The 9119-nt window shown below is 44.2% G+C and overlaps 1 pseudogene; it reads right to left on the bottom strand.

Moving 5' to 3' along the window:
* Nucleotides 1-6147: 6147 nt before the first annotated feature.
* Nucleotides 6148-8814, bottom strand: LOC147422298 (brassinosteroid LRR receptor kinase BRL1-like; annotated as a pseudogene).
* Between the last annotated feature and the right edge of the window lie 305 nt (nt 8815-9119).

Here is a 9119-nt window from a genome sequence, read left to right as displayed (position 1 = left end):
TTACCCTTGTACATAGAGGAAAGACTCATGTCCTTGATGTAAAGCTTAAAGGCGAGTCTGTTCCAGTTGTTTCTGCTTCTGCTATTTCATTTGTAATAAAGAATCATCGTTCTGCGTACTTGATCTTTGCAAAAGCTTTGCAAAAGAAGTACCTCAAGTTGTATCTAATTTGTCTACCTTAGATAAAGACAAGTCAACTTTTTTTAGTGGTTTCAGTGATTGTTTTTCGGACTCTTTGCCAGGGGAGTTACCTCCTGAGAGACCTGAGGATCATACTATAGATCTTGTGCCAGGTTCTAGTCCACCGAATAGACCACCATACAGGGTTAGTGCAGCCCAACAGAAAGAGATTATGAGTCAGGTCAACGAGCTTTTAGAAAAGGGGCTGATTCAGCCCAGTTCATCCCCTTTTTGTTCGCCTGTACTCTTAGTGCACAAGAAGGATGGTTCATGGCACATGTGCATTGACTATCGCGCCTTGAATAAGAATGCTATCAAGAACAGGTTCCCCATACCGAGGATAGATGACATTCTTGATCGGCTTGAGGGAGCGTCATTGTTTACAAGAATAGACCTAAAGAGTGGGTATCATCAGATACGCATTAGGCCAGAAGATGTCCATAAGACTGCGTTCAGGACAACATTTGGTCTCTATGAGTTTCTTGTTATGCCATTTGGTATCACAAATGCTCCTGCCACGTTTAATAGAATGATGGACAGAATTTTTAGACCACATAGAAACTTCGTGGGTACCTTCTTTGATGACATGATTGTTTATTCGAAGTCTGAAGAGGATCATAGGGATCACTTGACTGCAGTCTTCAATGAGTTACGTAAGAACAGGCTACTCATTAATGCGAAGAACAATGAATTCTTTTTGTAAGAGATTCACTTCCTTGGGCACATTGTTTCAAAGGATGGGGTACGCATGGATCCAGCTAAAGTGGAAGCAATTAGGTCATGGCCAGACTTGAAGTCCGTACATGACATTCGAAGCTTTCTAGGCTTATGTTCCTACTACAGGAGGTTCATCCGAAATTTTGTTGAGATTGCTTCTCCACTCCATGCACTACAAGTAAAAGGAGTTACTTTCAAGTGGACAGCCAAGGAAATTTTAGCGTTCAAACACTTGAAAGAGAAGCTGACTTCAGATCCGGTAATCATTTTGCCAGATCTTTCGAAACCTTTTGTGGTTCAATGTGATGCGTGTGGCCATAGTCTTGGTGCAGTTCTAATGCAGAATGGCCGAGTAGTCGCATATGAGAGCAGAATTCTTTTGAAGACTGAAAGGAACTTGCAAGTCTATGAGAAAGAATTGCTGGCAGTAATTCATGCTCTCACTAGTTGGAAACACTATCTGCTAGGGGCTGATTTTGTTGTCCAAACGGATCATCAAACCTTGCGATATTTTCTCACACAAGCGAAGCTGTCTGAGAAGCACATGCGATGGGCAAACATCTTGTCAATGTTCCATTTTCAGATTGTGCATGTGCAAGGGAAAAAGAACATGGTGGCTGATGCGTTGTCACGAAAGCCCCAAATTTCAGAAGTGTCAATTCCGTACCATTGTGAACTAGACGAAATGAAGACACAATATGCTGAAGATTCAGATTTTGCAAGGATCTATGACCAGCTTGTTGATGGGCAACATCATGAGCACTATATGCTTAAAAATGACTTTCTCATGATGCATGGAAAGTTATGCGTTACTAAACAGTTACGGCCAAAGATTTTGATGGAAAGTCATGCTCCACCTTATGCTGGGCATCGTGGAATTGATGCGACAATTAAAGGGGTTGAGGCATTCTTCTATTGGCCAGCTTTGCGTCAAGATGTTGACACATTTGTAAGATCATGCTTAGTATGCCAAAAAGTCAAATTTGACAGACAAAAGCAACCGGGATTGTTGCAGCCATTGCCGATCCCAGATAGACCATGGGAAAGCATAGCAATGGACTTTATCTTTGATCTTCCAAGGACGCAAACAGGCAATGATGGGATTTGGACTATCATTTGTAGGTTCAGTAAGCAAGCCCATTTCATTCCTGTGAGGAAGAAGATAAAGCCAGAACACATGGTCAAGATATTCATGAGCAATATCTTTAAATATCAAGGGATGCCTCAGTCAATTGTCAGTGAGATCCACGTATGACGAGTCTTTTCTGGAAGGCATTGTTTGAGAACATGGGCACTACGCTAAAGTTCTCTTCTTCGTTTCATCGCAAATTGATGGACAGTCAGAAGAGGCAAATTCTACTATCCTGGACCTGCTCAAATGTTATGTGTCAGAGCACAAGGCAACTTGGAAACACCATCTTCCATTGGTTGAATATGCTTACAATAGCACTGTGCATACGTCAACAGGTAAGGCACCATTTGAGATAGTGGAAGGAGGGAAAAAAGTCCCGCCCATTTTGCAGACTAAGGACAAGATTTTTGAGACAAACAAGTATGTGCAAGATATGGATGAAACATACAGGAATATAAAGATTGCTCTTGAGAAGACTCAGGCTAAACAAAAGAAAGCTGTTGATCGTCACCGTCGTGAACTTGTATTTTCACTTGGTGATTGGGTGCTTTTGCGCTTTGAAAAGGCCAGGTTAAGGAAAAGGAAAGGCAAGGAACGCTTGTTTCCTAAGCTCAGTATGCAATATTATGGTCCTTTTCAGATTTCAGAAAAGATCAGCGATGTAGCTTACAGGTTGAAGCTACCCGAAGACTGGAAAATACATAATGCTTTTCATGTCAGCCTTCTAAGACCCTTTGTTGGTGATGTGCCAAAGAATATGCTTGATGAGGAACAACCCGAAGTGGAAGAATTGGATGAAATCCTTGTTCCTGAACAAATATTGGCACATAAAGAAAGAAAGGTTAGAGGAAAGGTTGCAAGACGCTATTTGGTGAAGTTCAAGAACTATCCATCGTTGGATACCAAATGGATGGAAGAGTCTGAATTGCTTGATTCACCTCAGCTATTGCAATTGTATCTTGAAGCCTTTCAGATGGAACCCACAGTGACTTGATGTAGCCTTTTTAGAGCAAGGCAAGAGCATGGTTCATGATGCTCAAGAGAGTAGTTAAGCAATTGTATCTACTCTTTCCATACAGAATTTAGCTAGAGAAGTTTGTGCTTCAGAGTAACTAGAAGGCTTCTATGCTTGATATATGTGTCGTAGCCAGGTTGGTGGGATTGTTTAATCGTCCAACGCTACATTTCCGGAAGCATGTATATCTTCGATTCCCATCATAGAATATGTGTGATATCAACAGATACCGCATGTATTATTGGCATGCAAGCGAGGTCGCTTGCAGTATTTCAAGGGTGGGGTGTGTCACCAGGAGGTGTATTTTTCCTATTGCCTTCCGTAAATAAGTACTAGATATTTTTATTTATTTTTATTTTTACTTGTTTTCCCCGGAACCCTTGAAAAGGTGCAAGTGGACATTGCATGGCCAGTGTGAAACGGCTGCGGCCTAATTGGTTTCTCACAGCGGGAGTCTGGGTCGGTCAGTCTCGGATTGGTCGGGCCAGTTAGCACTGAATTCTGATGAGTATGGAAGCCTGTATGCGCCAAATGAAGTCTGGGCTGGGCCACTCGGAAAGTCACTTATAACTTTATAAGTCAGTGGGAACTAGAGAATTAACTCAAAAGGGGCAAACTGGACACATGGCAGCTCCTGGTGCAGTTTTCCACTTCCATCAGCAAGAGGGGGCGCCCAATTTGAGAGAGGAGGCTGATTTGACTCATAAGTGAGCTACAGTGTGTGTGTGTGAGTAGTGGGTGCAGGTCTACAGCTTTAATGGAAAGCTTGCCTTCTCCTCTGTCTCATGTAGCGCGATGATTTGCTCTCGTGCATCTCTCTCCCCTTTGGCACATATGGTAATGCCCCACTAGTTGGGCTACTCAGATGAACATGTACAGTTCTGGGGGTTTATGCGCGTTTGCCAAGGCAAGAGCCTTCTGAACAGGAACCGGATTAGCTAATTGCTAATCCCCCACAGGTACGCACAATTCCATCGCGAAAGATTGCGAGTTCGGAGAGTTTTCTCGCGTGAAAACTCGTCCAATTCACTGGGGAACTGTCCCATTGCGTGCAGGAGCCCTTGGGACACGCGTAAGTGTGTTCGCTCCGCTAAAAACGATCCGAAATAGCGAATTACAACCTGCTGTGTTTTTTTGCAGGTTTAGGGTTTCGCACCTAAACTGCAAGGGAACCCCGGGGGAGCCTCATGAGAGCCTTGGGATGCGTGTACAGGCTTTTGGGCACTCGGCAGTGAAAAACAGAGAATTACAGCCCACTGAATTTCTGTGACAGCTCACCAGAAAGCTTCCAGATAGCGAGGGAATCCGTCCTAGACAGGTGCTTTTGACCTACAGGGGTTTTTGCGTCGTTATGCTGCCAAAATCAGGTCGAAAACCTGCGTTTTCAGCCCTCGCCAGGTTTGGACAGCTTTGTGAAAGCTTGTGCTAAGTGGTCGGATCGCCTACCTTAATTTGAATAAAGAAATACCGAAAGGGGCGCCAGTCTTTGGGGCCTACAGGGTGTCGGTCTCGTGTGCGCAGTGGCATTCTAGTCGTTGGGACGCAACTGTGTTCTCTTTCCTTCTCAATGCTCTGTGTAAAGTTAACAGGCAATTGAAATAGTACCGCCCTCTACATTGTACGGGCCGGTTATAGAGGCACTCACTCGATCAGTTTCATTTATGCATAGCACTTGGGCTCTCCCTAGAGACAGAATTGCTCAATTAGCACTAGAGTCTTCGCGACAGCTGGCATTGCAGGGAGATAGATCATGTTGGTATGCTGAGATGGCATCTTGGTTTCACTTACATGGCTTTAGTATGGACCGGCTACCCCCATTTCAGTACTCTGTGGATGCACCCTCCATCTCCCTCACTAGGGCAGAGATTACCAAGCTCATCAGATAGGACTTGATTCAGTTGGATACGAAGAGGACATGGATACAACCTATACGTGAGCTAGTACAAAGATGACTTTCTATAGAGAGCATCTTCTCCAACTCATGGAAGATGGTTTTGTGATCAGACCAAGATACATGGACACTCATCTATCCCACGGAATACAATGTGCTATTGATCAGATACGCACATCCTCACATCAGCTAGAGATCGAGACAGGCAGATTTAGAGAAGTGCCCGCTGAGTCCAGGATTTGTCAGGTGTGCCAAATAGAACCAGAGACAGAGCTACATTACATATGTCACTGCCCAGTATACTATGAGATACGAGGCCGCTTTCATTGTCTATTCAGAGAGGGTTTTGGGCCACTTTCTAGAGTCATGAGATACCAGGATCAGAGATGCCTCGGATTATACTTACTGGAGATTCGCAAACACAGAGAGGACATCTTGAAGAGGGGCACAATGAGAGAGATCCAGCGACAGCGAAAGATTACAGATTTCTTTCAGTCACAGATAGAGGAGTTCGAGCAGCCCCCACAACATAACAACACCACAAGCACCAGAGGCATACTGCTTGATCGGGCGATAGAGTTGGGGCGGTCCCGTCGCCCACGGATGAGGGGGCCCTCTCGATATCGACGCAGGTTGCGACAGAGAATCCATACCATACTGGCGCGACATAGGAGCCGTCCCGGATATTGATGTATATGTATATGATGCCTCGAGTGTCAGAGAGCTCCATTGTATCAACTCACCCTTTGTATTTCCTATTCCCTTTGTATCAGCTTTCACCCCACCCCTACCCACTATTTTCTTTTCTTTTCAGTTCTTTGTACTTTTTGTACCCAAACCTCGTATTAGATTCACCACATGTAACCTTTTGGTCTCATAGGTCATTTTGGCCTTTTGAAGACGTTAATATTACATTTCATCTCTCTCTCTCTCTCTCTCTCTCTCTCTCTCTCTCTCTCTCTCTCTCTCTCTCTCTCTCTCTTTGTGTGGAATGGCAGCATGGTAATGGATCAATGAAGCTAGATGTAGGCGCATTTGAGGATAGCTACTTTGGAGACGCATCAGACTCTTGGTGGCACATTACCTACAGTGACGAGATACCATTGGGAGACTACTTGTAGACAGGATGTGGGATCAACTCATAGAGGACATGGGTCAGGAGGTGTGGCAGTCCTATTCAGTGATCATCTTGTTTTTCTTGTTGCCATGAAGCTACTCATATAAGCTGCCGTTTTCCATGTACTCGTAGATGAGCAACCTTTCATTGTTTGTCTAAGAACACCACCACAAAGAGACGAAGTTAGGGTGCTCGATTTTCCCTATTGTTTTTTTCTCTGCTTGGAAATTCCTTGGCTTACCCTTCTCATCAATCTTATGAATAAGCTTCTTAAACGCTACTACGTTTGATCGTCCAAGGTGGCCTTGTGGACTATGTCAAAGCCTTTGGTAGTCTCCTTGAGCTCTCTGTAGAATATCTTACACAGCCCTATACCTCCGCATAAGGTGACATTGATGCTCAGTGACTTTTCTTCCTACTAAATAGGATATATGGAATATGATGCTTGAGGACATACAAGTGATCGATAGCTTGTCCATGGAATTATCATGCATTAGTTCCTTTATGAGCTTTTGTGTTTCAATCATACGGAATGAGCACTTAAAACCTGCAACAAGGGGTAACGGTGCAACCACGAGAACAACTATTATAATCTCAAATCTGAATCGCTGATAGTGGCTCAAGGACAAGCTGTCCAAAAAGGTATGGGAACTGTTTGATGGAAGAGACGCTGCTTGACATGGTAGGAAAGGTGTGCTACACAGATAGGGGTTGTTGGCAAAGCTAGAAGCTAGAAAGGTAGGGTGCTTGCCAGAGTTGGGAATGTAGCCGAATAGGTGGTTGTTTGACAAATCAAGCTGATTTATGATCCCCAACTTTGATAGCCCACAGAGGGGATAGGGCCTTAAAGCCTAAAGGTGGTTATGGTCCAAGTAGAGAATGGAGCATTGGACCATGTTGTTTAGGCTCAAAGAGATAGTGCCTGTACGCTGTTTTGGCTAACATCAAAGAATGTTAGGCTGCCTTCATTAGATCCTGGAGGGTTAGGGATGTAGTACGACACAATGTCTACATAGAAACGCTAAGGTTTCATCTCTGGAAGTTTGAAATTTTGCTTAGCCTTAAGGGGTGAACTCTTCTCATGGTAGCATTGAACCCATGCAATACACTACGCATACATCTCCGTACAAACAAACCAGTGCAAAGCGTTCCTTTTACCACCTTCCCTACTTGCTTGGTGGGGATGATGCCCTCCAACTCATTGCTGCTAAGATCCAACCAGTGATCACACCAGATGCGTGCACTTTCCAAGTGTGGGTGGAATTGTGCCTGACAACGAATTGTTGCCAAGGTGCAAAAAAATTGATTCTTAGCATAAGCCCCAGCTCTAGCGGAATGTAACTAGTGAGAGGGTTGTTTGAAATAGTTACCCACTCTAGGCTGTTGCAATTTGAGTGGGTGGACGCGATGGTGCCGTTCATAAGGTTGAGATTGAGCATCAGTAGTTATAATTGCCATGTTCTGCTACTGATGTCAATGGGGATTTCCTGCGCAATAAAGTTGCCCCACATAACCATCTCTTTCATGTAAGGCATAGCCAGTAGCGGTGTCCGGAAGGCAAAAGTCATGAAGTTGCAACTAACATCTATTGCAGCAAGGTTGCTGCAGCTCTTTAAGGGCACCACCCCAAACAAATCATTCATTGTCTCCCAATAGCAATCTGCAGAGCGAAGGACCACAGATCTTACTAGGAATACTTCTTGTGAAGGCATTTGCACTAAGGTAAAGTACCTTTAACCTACTTGTCAGGAATACTTCCTATGAAGAGATTTACACTAAGGTAAAGCACCTTTAACCTACTAGAGTTGGGGAGCGATGCTTGTTGAAGCTCAATACAAGCTTATGCAAGCCGGCAATTGGGATCATCTTGTTTCTTCTTGTTGTCGAAAGGTCCAGTTCCCTTAAGCTGGTGTAGAGAATCCCCAAGAGCAGATGGTACTGCACCTATGAGATTGTTTTTTGATACGGAAAGCACCTCTAGACTTACTAGCTGGATGGTGAGAATATTTCCAATGGAGGAGTTCAAGGAGGTGTTGACACGGCGCAAGCTTCGACAAGAGCTGAGGAATGTGGGAATTAGGCCTATTATAAAAGCCATTTTTAGAGAGATCTAACAGAGTTAGCTTTGAGCAACTACCAGTTATGGCGGTTGTGAAGTTCAAGGTAGATAATGAAATGAGAAGGCTTCAAAAGAGAAATAAGATTAAAGGAAATGTTAAGATGCTTAAGTGTCCTGCATTGACCAATACCCATCGGGAGGCTACCTAAAAGGCTGTTGTTTAAGACGTCAAGCCATGAGAAGGTGTCGCAATGGAAGAAGACATTGGAGGAGAGAGCGTCGGAGAAGTCGTCGTGAGGAAGGCACAGAAAGGGAGCCAGTGGCATTGAGCTGGAGTGGTCCGTCTTTGAAATTGCGATAAAGATTAAGGTGGGTAAGGGTCTTGCAGTAAAGAAAGCAACTAAAGCTGGGGAAGCTACCAGAAAGGTCATGAAGAAGAGGTCAAGGGTAGAGAGCGGGGTGTTGCAAGCAAAAGCAATGACATAACACTAAATAGTACCAAAGAAGGCATTGCTAGCAAGGTGCAACCCGTGCAGTTGGTCCAAAGCAATAAGCTCTATGAGGGGGAAGCGGCGCTACCCAACCCAGATGGAACGGAGAGTTATTCCCGAAGATGTGGTGGAAAGGCAATTTGCAGCCCAATAAAAATAGTGTTTAAGCGGTCAATTATTGTCTTTACCAACAAATATTTAAGCCTACCCATTGATTCCATAAGTGAAAAGAGTTAATAGAATGTAGCGGCGAATACTGCTCTTATTCTTTGCCAATTTCGAAACGTAGCTAGCACACAAGACCAAGATCACACAAAAACAGCCCAACAGGATCATGATACAAACCAAGCTGAGTGACAAACCAGGCGATTCTCCAATAAATGATCTACACTTATGCAAAAATATAGGGAATCCAAGCCAAATCTCAAGTGAGTATAACTAGCGGGCGACCGGGCAGGGCACATGGCCCTTCTAAACCAGCATTGAGGTAGGCTATCCTTCAGCTTAATAAGTGTCC

Source organism: Adiantum capillus-veneris, chromosome 27, assembly GCF_014529385.1.
Source record: "Adiantum capillus-veneris isolate H3 chromosome 27, ASM1452938v2, whole genome shotgun sequence".
Taxonomy (NCBI): Eukaryota; Viridiplantae; Streptophyta; class Polypodiopsida; order Polypodiales; family Pteridaceae; genus Adiantum; species Adiantum capillus-veneris.
Note: the sequence above shows the minus strand (reverse complement) of the source record. Positions and strands in the feature narration are given on the sequence as shown.